The sequence below is a fragment of the Artemia franciscana genome, chromosome 16 (assembly GCF_032884065.1).
Source record: "Artemia franciscana chromosome 16, ASM3288406v1, whole genome shotgun sequence".
Lineage (NCBI taxonomy): Eukaryota > Metazoa > Arthropoda > Branchiopoda > Anostraca > Artemiidae > Artemia > Artemia franciscana.
This window is the reverse complement of record NC_088878.1, coordinates 26,372,204-26,385,583: the sequence shown is the minus strand read 5'-3', so window position 1 is coordinate 26,385,583 and position 13,380 is coordinate 26,372,204. Positions and strand designations below refer to the sequence as shown.

The 13,380-nt window shown below is 34.1% G+C and overlaps 1 protein-coding gene across 1 annotated transcript in view; it reads left to right on the top strand.

Moving 5' to 3' along the window:
* Positions 1-13,380, top strand: part of LOC136037285 (uncharacterized) — an 85,051-nt gene that overhangs the window by 1,743 nt on the left and 69,928 nt on the right. The gene's annotated exons all lie outside the window — the stretch shown is intronic.

The window sequence follows — 13,380 nt, the reverse complement described above, 5'->3', positions numbered from 1 at the left end:
CAAATTTCGTATGTACCTTAGGACAATATTTGACCTTTTTTGCCCCACCAGAGAGGTGCATAACTGTATCATGGTAGCGGCCATTGCTTTTGGAAATAGTGTTAATTTGATAATTGAATGGTACTACTTCTTTGTTATAACTTTTAGCCATGTAGAAAAGTGTCACTGCCAAGAATAAAAAACACGAAATTAAAGTTCCCAGAGTTTTTTTTTGAGGGGGGAGTTAAACTGATAAGAAAGAGGGAAAAAATGGCTAAAAGTTGAAAGTTAGGTGTAAGATTGCTTTTTTGAATTAAACAACAAAGGGTATTTTTGATCAATTCTCCATTCAACATTCTTTCGAAACAATGCTGTACCCAGGATTTTTAGTCAGGGGGAAGGGTTATTTTTGCTTGGAGGAGGAGTAAAAAACACAGAAAACGCAATGGGAATTTGCTTATATTCATTTTTGTTACTTTTTTACGAGTCAAATACTTTCTTCTTTTTTGGGGTGGGGGGGGCAGGGGTGTAAATAAGATAACCCCTGGATACGGTCATGTATCCAAGTCTGATATTCGCTCAACAATCACCTCTCAGCCCCTTCCTCTAGTGCCTAAGCATAGTCCTATGTTATATACCAAAGTCCACTGATTTTGTTGTTGTCGTTTTCGTTTTTTTTTTTTTTTTTTTTTTTTTTTCAAATTGGCATTATGATCCAATTCTTGATGAAAAGTGAGTAGGCCTACCAAAAACAATGCAAACCAGCATAATCAGCATACTTGTCGCTAAAATTCGCAAAACAGAGGGTAGGCTTGTTTTTGTTTTTTTAGTTGCTTATACGCATTATTTAGCGGTGTTCGTGCGTTAGTCCAAGAAACAATTAACTGACAAGGAGAAACTATGAGGTGCAAATATTTAATTAGTTTTAAATACAATAAAAAAAATCCTTGGGAAATAATGAAGTAAAAAGAACTAACGAACAAGAATGATTTATAAATTTCTTTTTTCTGAATACTTTACTTCATTGCTGAATTATAGGTTCGTTTCAATAATCTTAAAATTACATTAATCCTCCAAAATCTGAAGGTCATTTTGTTGTTGTTTTTTGTAGCTTTTAATACAAATTCTAAAAATTAAAAAATCCGAGCAAATGCTTCCAGTTGGTATCACCTTTAATTTGTACCTGTTCAATACAGCAGATATATATATATATATATATATATATATATATATATATATATATATATATATATATATATATATATATATATATATATAATAAATATATATATATATATATATATATATATAAATGATATATCGACTGCAAGAAAAATAAAATTAATTGTGTTAAAAATGCACATCATCAGCCAATACCAGATTTTGAAGCAGTACTTTCAGCCAACTATTTGTTGGATGTTACATTGCAACCATGTTAAACAGAAGAAAGGAATTATGTCATCAGTTCAGGTGAAAATGGCACCAGTGGTGTCATTTGGGCAGAGGTATAGAGGAGCCTGTGCCCTCTAAATTCCCCTAGATTTGGAAAAATACTTTTTTATAAGTATTTTGAAAAACGCTCGTTTTTGGCACTCACTGGAAAAAACGAAAAAAATGACAAATTTGCTCCCTTTTCTAGATATTAAAATATAGTCCCCCCCCCCCTTAAATTTTTCATGAATTGACGCCACCGAGTGACACCCTGTAGTCTTTAAGATGTCGATCGATTTCCGTTATTTCAATTTGTCTCCCCTTTTGCCCCAGAAAACGAAGAAAATGGAATTGATTTGGAGCGGTATGTTTTTTTTTTTTTTTTGAAATCCTCTATTTTTCACCACTAATATATCCAAAATCACCTAACATCAATGGTCCGATACTCTAAAGCCACAGAAGAGCTATTTAATAGTTAAAAGAACAAAATAATCGGATTTATAGTTAACCTCTGCAGCACATTAATTAACACTATACTTTGCATGTCATTTAAAATGTTACATCTTCGTTAACGGTACTCAAATAAATAGGACCTCAAGGCCTTTTTTTGATATTCCGACACATATCAAGTATCCTTTTGAGTGATGAGCTATGCATGCCATTAACGGGTCGACAACCCTAGTGCCCCATATTTAAGTGTTTTTGACCAGAGAAGAGCACTTACTTTCCTTGAAGTATTTCCTTATTGGATTTAACTGTTGAGTTGCATAGCCAAAGGAAAGCTATATGGGGCCTAGTCCTTCAGTAGCTTCAATTCACGAATATTTGGACGGGGGAGGGAGGCTCAAAAAAGTTTTCAATATCTAGAGGGGGGAATTTTTTTCAAATCTTCAATGAAAACACCAAAAGGTATTTTTCAATGAAAAAACAATATTTTGAAAAATCCGTAGGTGAGAAAAAAATCTGCCCCCTCCCAATTGACGCCACTTCAATCCCGTTTGGAAATTTAAAGCAGTATATTTAAATATATAATTTTAAAATATTGAATTGAGAATTATTGCAATATAATAGAATAACCTTTTGACTTTCATTTATTGTTAGCACAACACGGAGAGCTTTCGCTTGTCGCGCATAACCATAAATAAACAATGAAGCACTTGAAGTATCTAATATGACTAAAAATTAATGCGACACAAAAAGAAATAAAAATACAATATTTCATATTTCAAAATAATCCTAGAATCCTTGTTTAGCCTCTAGGGTTTCTTTGGTCTCATATTAGGTCTCTACCCCTTTTAATCAGGCTAGATGTTACATAACTGAAAGAAAAAATAATTAAAAAAAAAAACTTTTTACTCCTGCATCGGAAAGACAACTTTTTTTTTTGGGGGGGGGAGGGACAGACAGATCAAATATATGTGAAATTTGGCTCTATCAAGGCTATAGCGGTGGGGGGGTCTGTAAAAAATCTATCTTGATGTTTTTATCAAAATGTTGGTTTGAACTTGCTTATTTTATTCCAGGCCTCAATCAAAAAAGAAAAACAGTATTTTCATTAGTAATGAGCTAATTCAGGACTTAATGTCCTCAAATCAGTTAGATTGTGTTTTTTTTTACCTATTTCGATATTTTTGGTGCAATATTTTGGAACATAATTTCTCTACTTTTCACCCGTTTTGTCAAATCTCTCTAATCCTTCGTGTACCTAGTCATGCTTGTAGACTTGATTTGTTATGTACTAGTTCTGGTGCATACGAAATGGAGGCCACCTTTGCCATTCTCCCCTTCCTCAAAATCTTAGTCTTTTTTACGAGTTTCTCAATAGTTTTACGTCTAAATCCGAATGACTCCTCTCTTTTTTCTCAAAACCCCCTCCCAATCAGGGGTGGATCTAGAGCAAAATCTTGGGTGAGGCCCAATATGACAAGGATGCCAATGAGCAAAATCTTGAGAGGGGCTCAATGAGACAAAGGTGCCAATAATTGACCAAATTGACAAGTATATTCTAAAAAAAAAAAAAAAAAAAAAAAAAAGATAAGAGGGCATCAGAAAAAATCTTGGGGCCCATGGTCCCACTGATCCCATAAATAGCGACGAAGATCACACTGCCTTTCCATCACAAACGTCAAAAACCAGAAGAACAATTGGGAATTTCTCAAGACAGTGAGAAACAAATTAGAATAAATATTTCGAATGAATTGCCTCGTTTCATCACAATTTATTTATCAGTCCTGGTTGAACTTCGCTGAGGTAAGGATGCGGGGACTGTTTTGAAAAAAAAAATCATTTTAGTTTTATTAATTTTATCCTGTTGTAAGTTTATTTTTCTTATATATCTATGTATTGCTGAGGATGGCCCTTAGACATAGGGCTGAAATATTCATTCTAATTTGTTTCCCACTGTCTTGAGAAATTCCCTATTGTCCTTCTTGTTTTTGGTGTTCCCCCCAGCCCCCCTGAATCCACCAGTGCTCCCAATAAATGTTACCTCTCCCCAAAATGGATTCATGTGTACTTTCCTGATAAAACAAAAAATCGCAAAGAAGCGATTGGGAAGTGAGAACCTGAGACGTTCCTTATTCAGGTTCTCATAGCGTTGAGCCTAGTGGTAATGTTGATTCATTTTCCTCATTTTCCATTTTCCTGAAAACTCATTTTCCTGGAAACTCAATTATTTGATTGTTTTAGTAGTAGTAACTAGTACCCTTTAAACCTAGTGTCTCCCGATGAAAGCAGCTTTTTTGAAAATAGTATACAACCTTTTCACCGTTCATGGGGATATCCATAACACTATAGGAACCTTTGAGAGGATGCAAGCCGCTAATGTACTTGCAAAGGCCGTATTCAGGGGGGGGGGTTGAGAGGGTTACTTCCCCTGAAGTGTTTGGCTAAACTCGCAAAAAAACATAACAAAAAGCACATAAACAAATTTTTGATGCGTTCTAAAATTTTATTTTGTACTCCCCTCCTGAAAAAATCCTAGTTATGGCCCTGGTGATATTTAAAGCAAACACCAAGCTAGCACCTTAAATTTAGTGATTTGAAATTTTCAAGTTACTTCTAATTGATGGTTTTAACGATAATGCTGTTTTAGACATGGCATCGTATACGGAATACAAGTTTGCTGTTGCTGCAACTGTTTACTACAACTGCTAACAATTCACTTCAGCTTCAAGCCAGTTGAGACCAACACAAATGCGCAAGATCCTCCCTCATCAGGCGCGTAATTTACTATGGTGCGGAGGGGGAGGGCGACCGCCCCTCACAAACCTTTGTTTGCCTCCCCACCCAGCTGAAATTTAGTTTCTTCCAAAATCTTGTCAAAACTAAGATAAACTTGCATCATTCAAGCATCAACAGAAACATATTAGTTTTTTAGTACATATTTACCTTTATAATACTATAAGCTACCTTTGTATAGTACTGTAAAGTACCTTGATAGTAGTTTTAAAGTACTAAATAGTACCTTCATGTTACCAAATGGATTGTTTTTTTTTAGTTTTTACTGTCATTTTTGCTTGATTTGGAAAAAATGGCTCACATTTTGCCCCCCCCCCACAGTATTTTGACAAAATTACGGCCCTGTCTCCATCCCAATCTATTCAAAGCTTCCCTTGTTACACCTACCAAGAAGTTCTAGTTTCCTTTAAATCCTTTCTTGCGACCTCTTCCCACCGCATTCGGTTCGGGGACTTTCTGTTTATCGTTTGACCTTAGATAGATGGCTGAAAAGTACGATATTTGGCAATCTGTCATCCTTCTTCAGCAAACGTGTCCTAGCCATCTGGGCTATAAATATATTTAACTATAAATGTAGTTAAATATATTTAGGTTTTCAAAATTGTTTTTGGAAGTATTTAAACGTCTAAAGAGCATTGGTGTAAGGATTTGCACTATTTTAATTTATTTTTTGTAAAGTATTTGCATTTGTATATGAATTTCTTTTTATATTTCTTACAATGTTTAATATTATTTGACTGCCATGTCTTATGAATGTAGCAGAAGGGCTATAAAAAAAATTATTCACGGGTAGTTGGACATGCCAATAATTCAACAATGAAAGTATACATCATAAAATTACTGTTGGTCTGATTAATTGTCTTTATGATGTGTTTTTGTATGACAAATTGTCAGTTTATTGGCAGAACTGCATGGGCTAAATTTAATCGTTGACACGATAGACCTACTTCCACATGTCGTTCTACTTGCATTTACTAAAACCACATTAATGTGTTGAAAATCTTTCTTTCATTTACTAAAACCACATTAATTTGTTCAAAATTTTAATTTTTTGAAATAGAAAAATATAGATATTAATTGCGATAATTGTCGTTATATAGTATTGGTCTTTTCTGAATTTCCAAGGCTTATATGCTCAAATTACTGACGTTAATGGGAGGGGGTGCATATGGCCCCCTTGATTCCCCAACTCCTTGGTTTTGAAAAATGTCTTTTTCCGGTATTCCAATTTTAAAAATTCCTCTTTTTTGTGTGTTCATTTAAAAATAAATCAGAAATTAGTACGTTCTACGAATCTTTTTCCGGTATTCCGATTGAAAAAATTACTCATTTTTGTTTTCATTTAAAAATAATTCGGAAATTAGTACGTTCCAAGCCCCCCCCCCTTCGTTTCGGGAATTGGCGCCATTGGCTTAAATTTATTGCATTAGCTTTTCTTATTATTGGTAATATAGAAATATAACAAGTTTATTTTTGAAACGCAATGCAAATATCGTATTTTCAGTGGTGAATCGCCGGCCTTTTTCAAAGCTCAAGCCAGTTTCCTCTTTTTTAAGCATTTTCTTTAAATTAAATCAACAGGAATAGCCACAGCAAGAGCGTTTTGCTCAAGTCCCTTGGACTCGTCCTTTTCAAAGAATCATTGCTGCGTATTTTGGTTAGAGTTCCTACCGTTGGGGAGGGCCAGGGTATTATTAAAAAAGGGAACAGTGTTGGGTGCGTTAATTAGCCACCAATTACATTGATTTTTTTTAATAGTCGTTCCGTAATTTTAAACATGTTTTTTTTTAATCCACTGTTGAATTAAAATATAGCACTGAAAGTGGAACAAACGATTGATATGCAAAATTTGTGAATATTTTCATCTAGAAACAAGCTCCCAGAACAAAATATTGTTCCAGAGTAAAATATATTACAAATCTAGACGAAAACTTTCTTCGAAATTCGTGTTTGTAACTATTTTTTGGACTGTTACAAAAATTAATCTTTTGTAACATTAATCCAAAAAAATTATTTTTTCCAAAAATAATTTTTTTGGAAATAGCTGTAATTTGTGTAATTTGTGTACTTGCTATTTCCAAAAATAATTTTTTTGGAAATAGCTGTAATTTGTGTAATTTGTGTACTTGCTATTTCCAAAAATAATTTTTTTGGAAATAGCTGTAATTTGTGTAATTTGTGTACTTGCTATTTCCAAAAATAATTTTTTGGAAATAGCTGTAATTTGTGTAATTTGTGTACTTGCTATTTCCAAAAATAATTTTTTTGGAAATAGCTGTAATTTGTGTAATGATGACAAAATGTCACCTCTCAGATCAGTTTCAATGCAATCTTGGAAGGTCATCTCTTTCAGCTGGATAACTTCTAGAAAAGAATGCGACAGGTCTCTTGGCATCTTGGCCCCGGAATAACGAAATGTAAACTCAAATCTCACCAGTCTTATATTGGTGATCAACATCTAGACAAAATATTATTTATTTAGCTTTTTTTTTTCGCTGATTTTACCCAACGTTTTTTCTACATTTGGTACCCTATACTGCCAAACACTGCATAGCTGCAAACTGAAAAATTGCAAGTGCAAACTGAAACTAAAATCCTTAAAAACTGAATCATCAATTTTTATAATCTCTTAAGATATGTATGGTTACGTGATTCTCCACCTATTTTAAAGAATCACATTTCAATTTCGCTGTCCTTTTGTACTGTAACTGGGAACATCACTAATTTTAATAACAAAAATCCAAGCACCAACAAAATACGTATAAAAAATATATACATAAATAAGATCCATACATTACCCATTTAGCACTGTGTTGACTCTGGCTAAGCTTACAGAGTCACGCCACTGACCCCCGTTTCAAACTAAATAACTTGCGAGACCAGGACTCGAAACTGTTCTCACAGACAAGTAATTTCATGTCTAAGATTTTATGCTTTATATGTATAAAATAAGTGTAAAATTTAGTGTAAGCTATACTAAAATAATTATATATAAATATAATTTTGCAATTGACAAACTCCCATTTCCTCAAGCACGTACGTAGTTCCATGAAATATCAAGATTCTGGCAATTTTCATATAAAATTTTTATCGACCCTTGAAATATCCCCCATCCCCAAATAAATTCCTGGTTATATGCATACATTGCCTTTCCTCTATCTAAAAACATTTCCTTGTTCGAACATCATTCAGCTAAATAGTCACGATTTGCATGTGACTTACTTTAGAAAAATTAATTTTGATTACCTAAATAAAAATTGGGTCTTTATGCATGCTATACAATTGCCCGATTTTTCACAGCTTACTTAGCTTCTTCCTCTATCATTAGTTGCGCTTTTTTTCGTAAACTAACCAGATTCAAAGTGCGTAAAGAACAGTCACTCCGTAAAGCCACGTAAATAATTGTCGGTTTTAGTCATACAAACTTTCAACTTTGCAAGTGAATCATATCAGGCTTACTCAGGAACACTCAATTATTATACGAATCAGTTGATCTACAGGAACAATCATGATATTTTCAGTGCTATGATCGCTACCAGTATACGCTTGGGAAGGTCCCCCCTCCAAATTTCCAAATCTTTATCATATTTTTCGTAATATCTAAATTCTTGGTAGGGGGTACGAACTTAACCCCCTGTATATGTGTTATAATACTGATATACATATCATTATTCCTGATCACGTGCAGGGCTGTGAGAAATGTACCTCTCAAAACCATTGTGTACTACTGTTGCCAAGGGCTCGTGGAGGGCACTGTAGCACGTGCTTTATTGAATATAGCTATTTTCTCTTATATGACTAAATTAAAAATGTGGACATATAGAATGCAACTACATGATGTTCCTTGCATCAAATTTATGTTAGAACCTTTTTTTTATGGATAACAATAATCTAATTAAATTTTAAATCAGGATATGCGTGTACGCGTACATTTTCCCACTCAGCACTCTGATCAGCTACATTTTCTTGGATACATTTTTATTCCTCTTGGTTAAAAAACATTAAAAGAATTACCTAAAAACTAATCTAGGTACATTTAAACGGACCATGCGCGTGTCGCGACCGCGCAAAAGATTTTCTTACTCTAGCGCCGTAAGTCGCATGTAGCACGCAAATTTAGGCAATTGCAGCGCTTTAGAAACTGATCATGGTGGCAACCCTGGTTGGTTTAAGTCTATCCTACCTCCCAGGAAGATATAAAATAAGTAAAACAAGTAACCAGTAAATATTTTGTAGAACGGCACAACTATTATTAAAATTATTATCGTTGTTCCTCTAACTACTTTTTACTATTGGAGATTGTGTTGTCAGTTCACAGTTGGTGTAAAAGGGCTCATTTATAACATCTTTCCATTTTGTCAGAAAGTTGCACTGAAATCAATTGTTTGCCATTAAATCTTAAGCAAAGACTATGAGGAATTTTATATTGTTCCTACGTTTCCCATTTTGCCTGTCATTGTTTATGTTATCTGAAAAAAAAAATATCGAAATTTTTCGTTTTCCGAATATTATTTTTCATTTTATGAAAAATAACAATATTTACATTATTGTCAACCAACAACAAAAAATAAAAGAAAAAAAATAACTAATAAATGTTACGAAAAAATTAATATATACTGGGCTCAAGAGTTTTCTTACCTACCTTTTACGAGTAATTATAAATGATAAAAAATGGGGTTGTTCACATATGTTTAAAGTAGGCACATGCAAAAGGCTGTGGGCATTCGGTCTGAAATACCCCCCACCTGTATCGAGACCTTTGCAATTTCTCTCATATATTTAATATATCTTGACTTTTACAGAACTATTTTACAATATATTTTGACTTTTACAGTATATTTGGACAGATTTTGACTTTTTTTTTAATCTGAAATTACCCATTCCAATGCCCCCTTTGAACTTTTTTTTACATAAAGATGGATTCGACGTATCCAGTAGAGCAACCAAGCCCGGGTGGATGGTACGCTAAGCTTGCAACATATGTCCTTCTGGACGGCAGTTTGAATCTTGGTTTCGCCAATCTTTTAATTTCGGTTGGGGGTCAGTGTTGTGACTCTGCAAGATCGGGCATGTGAGTCTAAAGGGGTAAACAAAATCCCACGTAATATATGAATTTCAGACACCAAGTGAGGTGGGGAAACCCCCGATTTTCTTGTAAGTAAGTATCTCGTATGGAAGGTTAAAAACCCTCCAAGGGGTAGTTTTGCCTGATTTCATAGGCAATCCTGGTAGTTTTGCCCTAAGTTTCTTGTTGGCAGCCCTGGTTCTAAGACATTGATCGCTATTAGATTTAGTAATTTAGCTTTTGCTATAGTAGCTTAAATGTCTAAAAGTCTAATTTGCTCTTGACTGAAAAAATAGTGGAAGTTGTGTTCCTGATACAACCTAGCAGATGGTTCTAAGTAAGATATGCTCTAATGAACATCACGTTTTGAAGACTTCTTTGTGAACGATATAGCGGGCAAGCAACAAGCGAACCGTTTCATTGGGACTTTCAAAGCAAAACTGTCCGACGAATAATTAAATTCTATATTCCACTGAATTGTAAGTTTTATAGATTTGTCGCTGAATCCCTGTGGCTACTTAAGAGGATGCAGTAGGTAAAAGAATTATCCTTATCTAGTACATTACAAACTTTTTTGTTTCGTGTAGTCAAAATATTTTTAGTTGATTATTTTAGTCTTGCCATAGCTTGTACAGCTGGGATAAGACATCCGAATGAACGACATAAAACTAAAAACTGATATCTACTTTCCTGAAAATCTTAGAAAAAGCATTTGCCTTTTCCCGCTTTGTGCCAAAGATAGAGAGGATGAGATGAAACTTACATCATTAAAAAATAATGGGAGTTGAGGTTTTTTAATCGAATGAAGCAGAATTATTTTTTTTGTTGAGGAAAAAGAAATACCTAAAAATATTCTGAAATGCTTCCTTGGAAAACGTTAGAAATCAGCTCAAAAGAAATATCATTTGATTAATTTGATAGCTTTGGGAGTTCCCTGTGGTGCTAGCTGCTTTAATTTAAAAGCTTGCAGACACAGGGGACGTACTTTTCATGATGTCAGAACATTGAATAGACAGCCTGTTGATTAACAATTAGTAAAACATTATACTTTTTTTATTTTAAACAAGCCTTTCGCTAGCTTTTCTTATATTAATACGTTTAACATACCCGGATAACTGAACAATTTTTACCAAATATCCCTTGGGAGTTCCCTTTTGGGGCTTGAAAAATTCGCTAATGTGCCCTTTTTCTTTGAGACAGTCAGACAATGCTGAGACTCGCAAAAAGATTTTTAAGATATTGAATAGCCTTACATAACTTTCTAGCACGAAGTTAAAGACATGGATAAAAAAGATATTTTAGGGCAATCATTGCTAAACCTTGAAATAATGCAATTTTTACAACCGCTACAAAAATAAAATTCTAAAAAACCTATTTTCATATCAGAAGAAGAGAACAAAATATGAATAGCAAATGCAATCAATCTTGAAATCCGGGTTGGGGAATGGGTCTTTCGATGAGAACATGTTTGTTAAGCAGAAACTGTAGCTAAATTCCGTTCACTATGCATTTACTTCTGAATACAAACATGTAAATTTTAGCTTGTCATCTCTTCCTATTAGATTGCGCAAGAGCAACTCAAATATGTCTTTAATTTGTGCTACGTTGTCACCATTACTACATCCGTGGTGAAAACTAAGTTTCAATTACGTAGTTTCTACGTAACTGCCGTAGAAACTGCCGTAACTGCCGTAGAACGTAACTGCCGTAGAAGCACATGTTACTGCCGCTAATTTCTCGTAGCTTTAAGCCACCTGATCCACAACCAAAGCTTTATAAACAGTGCTTTTTGTAAGGTAGGACATGATAAAATATTCGGGATTTATCAGTGCACTTTCATATCGAATTCTCGCTATTGCAAGTTTTGACATAAATAAAAAAAATAAAAGTCCATAAAATTCAAACTTTTATTCAATTGATTCAATGAGTATTTGATCTAAACAATATGCATTCAGTGTTTATGTATATTTGATACACTGGGATTCAAATATTTATTTGGCCTGTGCTAAAATTTTTTATCATTACTACATCCATGGTAAAAAAAAAAAGCTTCAATTTTCAGTTTCAAGCCGAGAATTTTTTTCAACTTTCCTTTTGTCAAGAATAAATAATTCAAGGGATCAATTAAATGAAAACTTAGATATTATTTGTGAGGTGGATTATGGAAGTATACACCTTTTTCTGTTTTAATTCATTCAGTTTGTCTCAGTCACCTAATTATTAAAATCATTTTAATTCTACCGTTGATGTGCGTGTCTTCTGCTGACTACGTGAGTCTTAATGAGTGAGCAGCTTATTGTGTCCTCAATTGAACCGACCCAAAAGATGAACATTACACTCGTGAAGCTGTTTAAATAGGATGAAGCTATGACTAGCAACAACTGCCGAGGCATCAATCCACTTTCTATTCATGGAAACTCCGGTCCCCATTTTCCCAGCAGTTCATAAATGTCGACTCATTAGATCATCAATCACTTAAGAGAATTGTGCACGAAGGTGATAGCTTCGCTTTAATAAGCTGCTCTTTGGGCATTTATTTGAATATTTGGACAAGGAGATACTATCATCATGCTTATTTTCTAAAGAAACAGGACCGTGAGGATCAAACTTTAAGCTACTGTTTTTGTTTTGTTCATTTTTCCAACTTTATCTCTTGTCAGCAAGCTTCAAAATTAATTGTGAAAAAATTAATTGAAAAAATTCAAAAAATTAATGAAATAAAAATGTGCGCATTATCAATGAAATCTGATTATGGAAGCGTGAATGAATTCCTCTTGCAATAGTATCGACCTCTGTCTTCGATAGTATCGATAGTATCGATTCAGTATCGATCTCAGTCTTGTTCTTGATTGCTGATTTAAGGCTGTTAGCCTCATTGGATTCTTTTGTTGACGTGTGTATCTTCTGACTGTGCGATTCTTATTGTTTCGTCACTCGAACTGCTCCAATGTACTTGAAAAATTCGCCATATGCAATGTAAAAACGTTGACTCAAAAACTATTTCGCTGTTTAATGACGTTTTTGTGAAATACAGACCAGAGTAGGCTATACATTTCAGGGTTATATAAATATCGTGGCATATGTACGAAAATATAATGAAAAATAAGAGTCACACCACTGACCCCCATCCAAAACCAAATAACTGGTCACGCCAGGAATCAGATTCGTGTCCCTAGGACAATTGATTTCCAACCCAGTGCGCCAACCACTTAGCTAGAACAGCACTGTAATTAATCTTTACTGTTGGATTGCTGGTTTTCCAATTTTAGTAATTTTAACAAAATTCTATATTCACTAACTACGCACAGAGCCGTTTAAAAGGGGGAAAACACGGGAGCTGCACCGGGTGCTTTGGCTGGGGGAGGGACACCTTGGCTAGGGGGTCATCCACTTTGGTTCAGTATGTTTGCTTATGTTTGAGTTAGGAGGAAGACACTGTAATCAATTTTGCCCCGGGCATCACTAGCCCTAAAAACGGATCGACTTCGAGCAATTAATCTTATTCCTTTTCCATTTATTGTATTGACAAAAAAAGTTCCAGGATTTGTCTTTATCCACAGGTTTCAAGAACCTTTATGTACTTCACTAAAGCTTAAGACAATATCAAATATTTTCTTTTTATAAGTTATTTTTCGAAATTGTAGAAGTAAAATGGAAATTATTTT